At 37.2% G+C, this 12,461-nt stretch overlaps 1 long non-coding RNA gene across 1 annotated transcript in view; it reads right to left on the bottom strand.

Annotated features, from left to right (window-relative positions):
- LOC147916422 (uncharacterized) overlaps positions 1–12,461 on the bottom strand; it is a 43,972-nt gene that overhangs the window by 18,888 nt on the left and 12,623 nt on the right. Inside the window, exon 2 of the long non-coding RNA XR_015552985.1 lies at positions 2,393–2,468. This is a non-coding gene — a long non-coding RNA (uncharacterized LOC147916422). The remainder of the gene's footprint in view (positions 1–2,392; positions 2,469–12,461) is intronic.

Genomic DNA, 12,461 nt, shown 5'->3' on the forward strand with positions numbered 1-12,461 from the left:
TAAGAAACTTAAATTAATATACAAGATAGTATGCTATCCTATAAAGAGTAAGAATAAGACACAAATGTAGACAGGATCATGCCCTAACAAAGAGAAAATCATGAAAGAATGATTTTTCCCCTATTGTCCACACTGTGCCACTTAAGCACAATCAAATTTTGTAGTAGGCCGTGTTGTTACCAGTCTTTGAGTTTATCCGCTACCAGTAATATTCATTGGAACTCTGGGCTGCAAAGAATAGGCAAAATGTGTGTTCCAGAGTTTCAATTTTTTGAGAAAACATTTACTTTACGGTTGAAAAAGCTCTTAGGTTTAGGAAGAAATAAAGCAAACCCATATCTTGGCTCTCAATTATTTGCCAAAAAAAAAAAAAAAAAGAAATTGTGCTTACAGCCTCAAAATGGCAGAACTCTGTTACAGTGTGAAAATAAGGCAAGAAGTGCATTTCTTTTTCCTGTGAAGACAGCAAATATGTAAGCTTCACTAGTTTCTAGTTTTCTTTTTATGAAAATAATAGCTCAGTGCTGCTTCAAGGTTATATTATTTAAAAAATATACTGTATGTGCAAACAGAGTCTGTGAGGCTTTTCAAAACATGTGTTTAAAACAGATCTGTTTGGTTTGACAGAGCTTCAAACGTCAAGAGATTGTGTTGAATGCAAAATCATGTTCTAAAAGTGAAGAGCTGAAGGGTAGTTGGATGGGCTTGAATCTTGACAAGGTTCAGCACTGCTTTGTCCCAAGATGGCAATCAACTCATCTCAGATTCTTCTCAATGTTTTTTTAAGCAGTGTCTTGGGACTTTCTCATAAAAAGCTTTTTGGTCCAATACTTAAATCTGAATGGTAGACCCTTGTGTATTTTTTTAATCACATGTACTATATCATTATGTAATTTATTGCATAGACGAAATAATTCAATACTAAATTCCAGGAAATGAAAAACATGTTAAAATGTTGACTTCCATTAAATACATTGACAGTTGTATTCTGATAATACCCATAGGTATGCTTGTTGGTGAAAACTGAATCAAGAATTTGAAAGTACAGCAAGCATACTCTGGCCACATTTTGAACAGAATTCAGAAAAACAGAACTTTCCTGTATTTTTCTCTCCTCTAGCTCCAGAGCCTGCCACTGGGCTGGGAAAAAAATGTGAAACCTTAATCTATATATGGTTTGTAGATAAAGGAATGAATGAACAAAAGTAAAGAATCATAATTAATTAAAAGTATATCATAAGCATATAAGAAACCCATGGAAATTGATTTCTGTTTAGCATTCATATGTCAAAAATGTGTTAAATCTGACTCCAGAGGTGTGGGGCAACGGACTACCCAGCAGCCATATCTCCAAATTCAATCTCTGTCATTCCCAGTCTGATTTCTTGACCAAGTAGCACAGATTAAGATGTCAATGTTACTTCATATTTAGGCCTTAAGTTTGCTCTGTTAGCTAAAATTAGTGTAATAAAATTTCCATATGAAAAGGAGGACTGGCATGTCACTCTATTTAGCAGTGGCTAGGCTGTGTGCCATTCTCTGAACTTTCCTTTTCTTCCATCAGGTCCTCTTACTGGGCTATGAGGATGTGATTTCCTAGCTCATCCACTAAATAGTCCCAGGACTCTGATCTCTGAAGCCTAGGACCCCCTGAGTCAACAGTCATCCCCTAAGAATTATAGGTTCATGAACACACATTCCATTACACTGAAACATTATCCAGTTCATTGTGGTGCACAATCAATATGTTGGAAGTAAAGAGAGAAGGAAGGAGAGAGGGAAGGAAAGAAGGAGGGAGGGAGAGAAAGAAGGGAACATACTTACATAAATAGGTTGGATCAATCACTGTGAAACATGCCCTTTGTAAATTTTGTGTTATACTATATCTAATAAGTAATTTAAGTTGCTATATAAGGGAGTATGCTATCCCATAAAGAGTTTATGATTAAGACTTAGATATATATATTCCCAGCTTTTCCATTTCGTACCTATGAGACTTTGGAAAACTTAATATTTCTGAATGCCAGTATCCTCATAAATTTGATAAATGTAAGCATACCTATTTCAAAATATTGCTGAGGAAATTAAGAGAATTCATCTATGTGAGATTGACTGGCACATAATGGACACTCATCTCACTTCTCCATAATACTGAGAATCCAAAACTTCTTGTTTTATTTGATGCCCATAAAATTTGCATTTATGACTATGTATATAGACTGACTTGAAGCTCAAATCTCTGAAGCCCAATTATCGAGGGATGGAAGAAAAGAATATTGGCTTGAAATGTAATCAAAGCTTTTAAACTACATTATAAATGGTAAAACAGAAGCAAAAACACACCCACTCTGACCACAGGCATGTAATCATCCTTAAAGATAACAAGATTTACCTGGGAAGTTTATCTGGTCCAATAAGGCAATTTTTCTGTGACTAAGTGTAGGGGATTACATCCATTAGTAAGTAATCTGTGAAATGAAAAACAATTTAGGTTGAAATGTCTGATTTCTGGAGCTATGCTAATATTTCAACCCTCCAACTCCATCTGCTTTACAATGTATTCCTTTTTGTTGCCTGTTTATTTCCCAGTGAATCAAGGAGAACGATGTTCTTTACAACATTTTTTCCTTGGGCAGTGCCAAAGATCAAACATCCTAATTCCAACTGCAGTCTTACACAGCTTCTCTTCAGTTTCCCTCTAGACAGTTATCTTTTCCTACATAGTTGGGTGTGAGTGATTTTGAGGAATAACCTCTCGATATTCATCACATAAAAAGTGTTTTTTTTACAAAAAAAAGGAAGCATAGAAAAATTATATTTAGAATGGATAAGAGTATTTTTTTAGCTAAATCTGTTTCAGAGTAACTGCACTGACTATTAGCTCTTGTGAAAGTTGAAAGAAAATGAGCAGAGATGGGGCCACAGACTTAAGTATTGGAAACTAGAGTTGATAGCATAAGACACAAGTCAGGATAGCCTACCATTTAATAAACTACTGAAACTGATGTGCCCATGAGATTTCCAGTTTCATAATTTAAACGAAGTTAAAAATTGGAAAGCCAAGATGACCTGACACTATGATCCTTAGCTATCACCTTCTCTTGCTGTGGTCAAATACAGTATAGTAGTTAGGATGCCCATTCTGGAGTGTGAGGTCTTAGATTTTAATTCTTGCTCCACCATTCTGGCTTGATCAAGCTGGGATACCTTGGTCAAGTGATTTGATCCAAAGCCTTAGTTACTTATCTGAAAAATGATGATGCTAATAGTAACTTATAAACTATTGTAAAGATTAAACTTAAGAAAACATGTAAAGTATTTGAACGGTGTCTTAAATGCTCAATAAATGTTTAAACTTTAAAGTGGGCAGGTAAATTATAGTCAGAATGTTTCTCTGTGAGTACAGTTAAAGTTATGTGAGATAACTATTTCCAAGATGGTGGTATATCTACTACTCAGACTAGAAAGTTTATGTGGAGAGTTTATATCCCTGGTCAAAGGTATCATCAACCATAGCAAGTGTTCGACAGGCTTTTCTAAATCTTTTTTCTGTTCCATGACAGAACAACTAGCCTATACTGATTTCTTTAGACAGGTTGCTACGGATCAAATTGTGTCCTCCCAAAATTCATATGTTGAAGTCTTAACCCCCAGCACCTCAGAATATGACCTTATTTAGAAAGGGGGTCATTGTAGATGTATTTAGTTAAATTGAGGTCATATTGAGGTAGGGTGGGACTCCAATTCAATATGACTGATTTCTCATAAGAGGGGGAAATTTGGACACAGGCACACAGGGAGAATGCTGTATGAAGATGAAGGCAGAGATTGTGGTGATGCAGCAGAAGCCAAGGAACACCAAAGATTGCCAGAAAATCACCAAAAGCTAGGAAAGAGGTGTAGAAATGATCCTCCTTCACAGCTATCAGAAGGAACAAACCCTGACAACACCTTGATCTTGGACTTTTAGCCTCCAGAACTGTCAGACAACAAATGTATGTTGTTTAAGCCATCTAATTTGTGTTACTTTGTTACAGCAGTCCTAGCAAACTAATACACAGGATAAGACTTCCACCCTAATTATTAACAACTTGTGTTGGCGTAGAATTATCCTACTCTTTAAACAAAAAGGGTGGAGGGTGTCTCTGCTCTGATTCATTTTTAAAAGTCTCTAGAAAATGTATGTATCAGTCAAGGTCAGTAGAAAACAGTCAACAGCCTCAGCTGAGAAGTTTTAATGAAGGAACTATCTACAGAGGTATGGGTAAAGCTAAAGGAATCCACAAGATGGTGAGGAACCCAGGAGGAAGCAATAGCAAGAAGCTGATAGCTTCCCCTTCGACCTGAGGGAGAAAGAGGAGAAAATGGAGTCACTAAGCCTAGTTGAGAGCAGCAGCCATGAAATGAAGGCTACCAGACTGAAGCCACCATCTTAGGGGGCAGAGCATGGCCAGAACCACATTGAAGCAGGGACACAGTTGTAGGAAAAAATCCTCTGGTCTACAGGAGTCTTTCATTAGCTCATGCCAACCAGAAACCAGAGAGCAAAGAGGTCCAGGTGATGCAGTCCATAGGAGTCAGCCTTCCAGGGCACACAGCAAGACAGAGAAGGGCAGAGAATGGGCCTGACGGCAAAAGGAGACTAATGGGAACCAGGGTCCATTACGGCGCTTTTGGCTATAAGTAATAAATTGCCTGACTAAAAGTGGCTTAAGCAAAATGCAATTGTGTCATAAAAAAAAAAAATCCGATAATAGAAATTTCAGAGTTGGTTCAACAGCTTAATGATGCTGGGGCACTAAATTTCTTCAAGAACCTCCTGATTTTCTCTCTTGATGAAAGAAGGCTACCGCATTTCAAATATCACATTGTTACACAAGTAAGTTCAAAACCAAGAAGAAGAAGGTCAGGGAGCTTTCTCTTCCTACTTTTCTCTCTTTTGCTGATATGGTAATTTTTCCCAGAAGACTTCTCTCTGTATCTTATTGGCTATATCTGGGTCACATGGCCACCACTAATCCAATCACTGGCAAAGAGAAATGAAATTATCATGATTATCTTAAATTAATTATTCATCTCCGGTCAGTTGCCTCCTTCCTTTAGGAAGAGGCTGCCTATATGATAACAGCAAAAGTGAGTTGAACAAAACAGAAGGCTCTGCAAGAAAAGGCAACCACCATGTTTCCTTACTTTCAAACTCTCAGGGTCACTACCAGTACTGACAACACCTCCCAATTCTACTCTTTCTCTTTCCACAGCTTTGATACCTTTTAGGCTCAACTCGAACTTTTATTGTGGTTGCAAAGTCAGCAAAACCCATTCTAGTGGGTTTTTCTTTGTCTGCCTGGGTTTACTGAATTGAGACATGGTATGACTTCAAAATATCATCGGCACTTTTGTCATTATTATCGTCATATACAGACAAGTAGGAATATATTGCTTCGAGGTAGCTTTTCATAATAAGAGCAGAGATTTAGCTCAAGAATTAATATTTCAAACAATCGATAGTAGTGACAATACAAAAATAGTTCCAAAATAAGAGTCAGAAAGCCTGATCCTAATCTCACTTCCTACTGATTTACGGTGTGAACTTCATTAGCTCTCTGGGCTTATTTCTTCATCTACTCGATGAAGGTATTAGGTTAGCGTGTGCTAACCTTACAACTACCTCACAGGGTATCTATGAGAAATTTGTGATGTGGCAACATTCTAGAATTTAAGATCTATAAATAGCAGTAACTAACATTTATTTAGTGCTCTTCAGCTTACTAAATGCTTTTGTAAAGGAAGGAAGAGGCAGAATTGTTGACTATATTTGCTAATACCTTCAAAGTTTGAAGTTAATACATATGCTTTGAGATTTCCCCCTGTTCTGCTTGGTGAATATTAATATACGAATACTGCATGCCCCAGTTTCATAAAGTACAAGCTAGCTTAGATGGGTTAGGTTTATTTTCATATAATGAGCCAATCCCCTGATACCAGTTGGTTGCCAGCCTGTGCAGGCAGAGATCATGGCGCATATTGAAAGAGCAAGAGAGACTCCTGTCTTTAGAATACCTTACAGTCGTGGTTACTATCATCCCCTCTCATTCCTTCCAAACCTGACAAATTCACAGTGATCAAATTTAAGTTTTTGGTTCAATGACAATGTCACCTTAATATTTTCATATTGCAGGAAAGCTAGCCTTAGAGCAGCTTAAATAATTGACTTATATAGGCATATTTTGAATTCTAAAAAGCTTAAACGAGTGTAAAAATGTTCTCAATTACACGTTCCTAAGGTTACCTGAGTGAACGTTTCCATTTCTGCAGAGCATACAATACTTTTAAGCTATTAAGTTACCAGACTCCCAAAATGGTGCAAAAAAGGTATTTCTTTCTTTGAACAGTCCTTAAGATAATCAAACAACACTTAATCTCCATGCTGAAATGACAATTGACCCCTTATTTTCACATGTAACATACTAAGTTTAAAGAAGCAGGTGTCTTGTTTTAGTGTTTTCTCATCGGAAATCTACTTTAAAAATAAGGACAAAGATAGTTTCAAACATCATTTGGTATTTACAGTAGGCAGCCAAGGCTCCATCATTTTCCACAATAAGCCCAGAAATATATGTGCTGCGTTAATGCAATATGCGATAAATAGAGTTTTACAAGCCCAGGGAATCTATTTATTACAAGTGTTTGTGAGACTTTGGAAATACACATTAAACAGTATAAACAGTATAGCCTACGTAATCTTCAACAGGCAAACAATTTAAAATACTACAGCATGTGCAATGTTTTATCACTGAATTCAGATACATTTAAAAGGCTCTAAGTATTCAACTTTTGCCATAAACAAATTTGCTTAATACATGCATGATTAGAATTTGTGCTTCAGAAATATTTCACAAACCTAACTTTCATGAAACCTCCTCCCATCATTCGGGTTATTTAGAACAAGGACTATACATTTACCATTATTTAGATTTGATTTACTCACTGAAATCATTTTGTTTCATCCATTTTCCAGTATGAAATAAAGGTGAGCCTATTATGTGGGAATGTTCTGAATCCTTTGGAGAGGGGGTCAGACATGTCTGTATCAAGCATCATGGCCTGTGACTGGAGGTCAAGCTATGGAATTTTCTGTAGTTGAATTATCTCACTGGTTACTAGTACTATTGTTGGAAGGCGTTAACAAATACTATTAGAACTCAGCCTCTTGACTCTCATTTCAGAACCCTTTCCACATTATTACTAATAAAGAGTCACTCTGTCCCCACCTGGAACTGTGTATGTCTTGACACCCCTCCCCTCTCCTTTATCTGAAAAATGAGTGAGTATATCAACTCAAGGAGGCAATAGCTTCTTGTCTGACTGCAGTAAAATCAGAACCCTCTTATTATGTTTTATCATCAAAGGACTTGATAGACTAAAAGTAAGTCTAAATTGAAACATGAAAAAAGCACTTGTAATGAATACAGTAGGCCTATACTTTTCTTGACTCACAGAATGTATCACCACACATTCAGAATTTGTGAGAAGAGCAGGATTTGAATAACTTACCATACTATTTCTCTAGTTAGGATGTTCCACAAAGGAAGATGCTCCGTGACACAAAACCCACAAAAATGATGCTACCAGAGCCTACTTTTGCTGGAGGAAGAAGGGACCATCACTGCTCCACTTATCCCAAATATTGCCAGAAAGTGCTCTGAGTACCTCAAGGAGGATTTAATCAATTCTCTACTCAAGAATATCGATGGTTGGTACACTAAGCAAAATCGCAGGTCTGGGGATTCTAATGAGAGGGACAAGGATTAGTGAAGTGGAGAATCAGGGCATGTGTCTGGTCTACCAACCACGCTCGGCAAAAGCCTCCTCAATTAGGCAATAGGGGGAGGAAGGTAAGGGGTGGTCCCTACACCCTCAGAAGATGTTTTACATGAACCTCCCAAGTTTTTTATCTCTATCATTTCTCCCCCTACTCTCCACAATCCTTACTCTTTTACATCTCTGCTTTTGGTCTCCCTGAGGAAAATGCAAATGTCAGTGTTTGTTCTTTCAAATGTCTCACAAATTTTACAGACCAATTGCTTATCTTTGGTGGTTTTCTTCTAGCCGGCACCTTTTGGAACTGCCTAAAAGTGTAAAGTCTTTTCTCATGACAATTGGCTCATCCTGAATCAGCTGGAGTGAGCTGATCCTCTAGCTTTCTGGGGAGAATGGGAGGAACAACACAATGGGGAGATGACAAGGGATTTAACTGTTGGCTTTAATTTGTTCTCACCATATATTCTTGATGTCAAAGTAATTTCTCCACCAAAAAGATTGGTTTCTTACAAAGATCCCTATGTGGCCAACATATAAACAATTTTCATACTCTATCAAACAGATTTTATTCCTTGCACACTAGTATACTCTCCTAATGATCCTATGAGAACATTTGTACACTGTCTAGTCAACATTACATTTGTCCTCCTTCACCCCCCTCACTAATTCCTGTTGATTTTATTTAACAAATATGTCTCAAATCCACCTATTTCCAAAACCATATCTTCTCTAGGACTATAGGAATTCCTTTTAACTTGTTACCCAGAGTTAGCCAAGCCACAAGGTTAAATGCTCCAGAACTTCAAGTCTTCCCAAGACTTCTGACCCCTATTTCAAGAAGTTAGGGTCCAACTACAAAGTTAGAAGGAAGAATCCACATAAGACCATCCTCACTTCTGACACCAACTGCAACTTTGGAGGGTGTATTAATCAGAGTTTTCCAGGGAAACAGAATTAATAGGATGTATATATATATATATAGAGAGAGAGAGAGAGAGAGAGAGAGAGAGAGATTTGAGGAATTGACTTATGTGATTGTGGAAGCCTGGTAAGTCCAAAATCTATAAGGTAGGCCAGCAGGCTGGAGAGCCAGGGAAGAGTTGCAGTTGAAGTTCAAAAGCAGTCTATTGGCAGAATTCCTTTTTCCTCACGGGAGGTCAGTCTTTGTTCTATTAAGACCTTCAACTCATTGAATGAAGCCCACCCACATACAGGAGAGTAATCTTCTTTACTCAAAATCCACTGATTTAAATGTTAATCTCATCCAAAAAAACACCTTCACAGAAACATCCAGAATAATGTTTGACTAAATATCTGGGCACTCTGGCCCAGCCACATTGACACATAAAATTAACCATCAGGGAGGGTTTCCCAAAACCATTCTCAGGTTTGATAATTCACTAGAAAAATTCACAGAACTCATGGAAACCTATTATATTCAGTTATGTTTATTACAGGCAAAGGATACAGAAAGTCAGCCAAAGGAAGAGACACGTAGGGCAGAGTCCCAGAGTCTCCTCAGAATATGTTATCGTCTCAGTATCAGTGTGTGACAATATGCAGAGTATTGACAACCCAGGAAGCTTACCCAAACTTTGGTGTCCAGAGTTTTTATTGGGGCTTGATTATGTAGGCATGATTGATTGATTAATTGCCCATGGTGTTGAACTCAATCTCACTCCTCTCTGGAGGTCAGTCTGATATTACATGCCCAAGGAGCCCAACACAGGTCACAACAATAGCATAAACTATCAGATATCATCCACGGGGCCCACTGTAAACAACAAAGACACTCCTATCACTCAGGAAATTCTAAGAGTCTAGAGGTTATCTGACAGGAGCCAGGGACAAAGGCCAGACCTCTCTTTGGGTGAGGCCAAATTCCTTACCATAGACTTGTTAGTCTTCATCAACACTTGACTCCTAATCATTTCTGTTCTTCATACCCCACAGCCACAGTGATGTGTCCTTCATGATTTCCTATTGCTCTCACAACAAAATATCATACATACATAGTTGGGTTCCTAACTATTTCCCCAGCCTCATTTTGAGTTACATTCCTGCTTCAGTCTCTCCACTGCAGTCATACAAGCCTTCTCTAATTCCTTTATCACAAGACCTTTGCAAGGGTTGATTCCTCAATATAAACTGTTCTTCCCTCTCTTCTCTGCCCAGTTAACTAGTACTAACACCTCTCATTTCTGAGCACTTACTCAAAGTTGTTGTTTTTGATTACATTATTAAAATTTTCTTTCCTAGATTCTCAGGTACATCAGGCAGAAATCTGTTGATTTTTGCTCCTCCTTGTATCCTAGCACTTATCATGTAAATTAATAAATGTTTTTGTCTAACTGACTGTGAAGGGCATTAAGTTCAAATTGATTCACCCCAATCCCAGGAGTGTGACTTGGTGAATACACTCATTCTCCCCATCACACAATCAGCACACATTTACGGAGCACCTAACTGCGATGCTTTGTGTAACTCGAATCCATGGTATGCAAACTGCTGCCATTGGGGGAAGATATTTGGAGGCACTATGCTATGTAGCTAGAAGTAGCAAAGAAGTGGGCTCCATTACAAATGTGATTGATATCAATCTTTCACTATTTCAGGGAATTTTAACCATAACCAGCCTGAGAATTTTCATTCAAATACCTGGAAATGAACTAATATTATTATCTTTTACTCTGACTTGAGTTTGTTTTCTGTCCAGGACCGTAGAACTAGTGAGGCACAAATGGACAACAAAACTACCAACGGGAATCCTCATGAGATTTGGGTAATGAGTCGTGCTGATCACAACATTCACTTGTTATCTGTTTGTGTACACCCTGGTGTGTCATCTCAGAACGCACGTGCAGAGATGGAGAAACCAGGGCCTGCTCCTGCATTTGCTTCTTTCTTTCCAACACAGATGTTTGGCAGCACTCAGGAGACAGGGCATTGCGCTGATGCTGTGCCATGTTTATGTTTATTTCTCTTCAAATGTATCTAACTGGTTTAAAGCCATGAATATTTTAACCATAATTACAATTACAGAGCTGGGTGACATTGTGGATGGCTCACTATGTTTCTAAAAAGGTAGGAAAATTTGCTTCTGGGAATTATTGAGTGAATGTAATGATTCTAGAAGCAACAATATGTATCATAAAGAATCCAAATCAATATTTTTATGGTGAAAGTTAATGTATATGTTGCTGCTTTCTTTTCTAAGGAAAAAGGAAAAAATCAGAATTAGAATAAACAGCTAACATCTGAATGAAAGCTAGAAATTCTAAAGGTTCTTTCTAAAGATAATAGAAAATAGAGAATTTGAGAAACTATATACTGAATTCATCACATGGTAGAAGAGGTTAGATTGTCCAGACGTTCAAACACCCTGAAACACAACTTTTATTTGAACTCCTCATTTAACTTTGAGTTTTAGAATGCCTTGTATTTGAAACCCCTCTCAATAAGGAAAGACCACAGAAATAAACTGGGGATAGACAAAAAAATAATAAAATTTAGGTATGCAAAACCTTCGGGGGTAAACTGGTTTTAAGTAGGTACATTTTCTGAATGGCTGATATTTTTGCCTTTGATACTAAATGATGCTAATCCGTGTCACATGCCTTTTAAGTGCCAGGCACTGACCACGTGCTTAAGAATTTCCTCATTTACGGAGGAAAAAAGTTAGCATAAAAAATGTTGAATAATTTGTCCAAATATCCAAAGCTAGTAATAAGTGAAAATACAAAATACCAAAAAGATTCGTTCTAGTCTTTTAAAATAGAAATCTGCCTAAATTCTAACCTATAAAACTGCCCTGCTCCTGTATACCAAAATGCATATAACCTCAGTGCCCAGCACTGTGCCTAGTATATTATAGGCATACAATATTTATTAAATCAATGAAGGAAGAAAAGGAGAGAATAATAGAAAAAAATATATGGAGGAAGGGTTTAAGCTTTTATTGGTAACATAGAGTCATCATTAAAATATCCTTAAAATCAGAATTCCTATTATGCTTTTCCCTTCAGTTTTCTATTTCTATCAATACTGGCTTGGAAAACTTTAACCACATTTCATAAAACTATATCTGAGTGAAAAACAAGAGAATGTTTATAGATGAATACATGTCATTCAGCATGAACTTTTGTAACATTATTTAGACAACTCACTGCTTTCTTTTTTTTTTTTAATAACTTCCTGACTTTGAGTTATATTAGAGGAACTGAAGTTGATGGACATCTGAGTTTTTTTCTGGGTTTTCCCAGTTTTTTCTTTCCAATTTATATGCTAATGTTAAAGGTCAATGTCTATCCTATATTTCCCTTCTAAAAAGTGAAGTCATTCAAAGGAGGGAAAGTGTATATTTGTAGTTGAATGTGAACACAATTTTATTGTTTATTATTTACATTTTTTCTAATGCATAGAACTGTGTTCTGTTGTAGAAATGGATCTTTAAGTTTCTCTCTCTCTCGCTCCATTTTTTTCCCCATAAAGTCAGCTCTGTAATCTAAAATTAGAGACACCGCAATTTCTGAACTGAAAAAATCAACATCCTCTGGACCTTATGTGTCATAGTTCACTTTCCTAGTCTTTTCTCTGTCCCAGTAAAATTTTCTTGTCACACACCCTGTTCAGGAGGGCCT

Source organism: Ceratotherium simum, chromosome 8, assembly GCF_057802395.1.
Source record: "Ceratotherium simum simum isolate JZ-2026a chromosome 8, ASM5780239v1, whole genome shotgun sequence".
Taxonomy (NCBI): domain Eukaryota; kingdom Metazoa; phylum Chordata; class Mammalia; order Perissodactyla; family Rhinocerotidae; genus Ceratotherium; species Ceratotherium simum.